This window comes from Panthera onca, chromosome A1, assembly GCF_046562875.1.
Source record: "Panthera onca isolate mPanOnc1 chromosome A1, mPanOnc1 haplotype 2, whole genome shotgun sequence".
Taxonomy (NCBI): domain Eukaryota; kingdom Metazoa; phylum Chordata; class Mammalia; order Carnivora; family Felidae; genus Panthera; species Panthera onca.
The window spans coordinates 195,506,280-195,507,320 of record NC_138339.1 but is presented as its reverse complement, the minus strand read 5'-3'; the positions used below and the strand labels follow the sequence as shown (position 1 = coordinate 195,507,320).

Here is a 1,041-nt window from a genome sequence, read left to right as displayed (position 1 = left end):
ACTAAGCATAAGGGAAAAATTATAAACTGGACTATATGCAACTTAATAAATCATTTTATTCAAGTATCCTTATAAAAGAATAAAAAGACAAGCCACAAAATGGGATCAGATATTTATAATACATATATCTAACAAGTGACCAGTATTAATAAGAAATGTCTAAATATCAGTAATTAGCTTTCCCCACAGATAGTGTTCTTGCAAACATGGTGAACATTCCTAAGCCCTGCCAGAATTTCTGCAGGAAGTGGGGCAGGCACCAACCCCACAAAGTGACAGAATACAAGAAAAGCAAAAATTTTATTTATGCCCAGGGAAAGTGACATTATGACAGGAAGCAGAGTGGCTATGGTGGGTAGACTAAGCCGATTTTCTGGAAAAAGTCTAAAATACAAAGAAGATTGTGCTGAGGCTTGAATGGGTTGAGCCCCAGTGCAGATGTAGGAGAATGCTAGCTATTAAGATTTTGAACTGGGGAGGAGATAAGAAGAGAAAAAGCCAAGTGATCCAGTTCTAAGCTTCATATATTGTTATATTATGAAGACAATAAAATATTGAGGTTATGTTCACGAAAGAAAGAAAGAGAAAATCAAAGGGAAATTGGTTAAAGACTTAAATGCACATTTTGCAAAAGTGGAAAATCAAATATTTAACCTATAAAAATTGCCTCATCATCATTACTCAAAAGGGACATGCACATTAAAATCACAAAAAAATTACCAGACACCTACCAGAAGAGTTCTGAGTTTTAGTCAGTATTTTAGATAATCAAGTGTAGCAACTATCATATAATTCTTTGGATTTTCAATTTTACTGATGTATGATTAATAAATAATAATTGCATATATTTAAATTGTACAACATGATGCTTTTGTATATGTATACATAGTGAAACAATTACTACAATCAAGCTAATTAACATATCCCTGATAATCACATTCTATATGCTATTACTGTTTTTGATTTTGACATTTTTAGAGGTTTTTTTTTTTTTTTTTTTTTTTAGATTCCCTATATAAGGGATATCATGCAGTATTTTTC

The 1,041-nt window shown here is 31.4% G+C and overlaps 1 pseudogene; it reads left to right on the top strand.

Annotated features, from left to right (window-relative positions):
- The first annotated feature begins 206 nt into the window (after positions 1 to 206).
- On the top strand, positions 207 to 517 carry LOC132680280 (large ribosomal subunit protein eL42-like; annotated as a pseudogene).
- Positions 518 to 1,041: the final 524 nt, after the last annotated feature.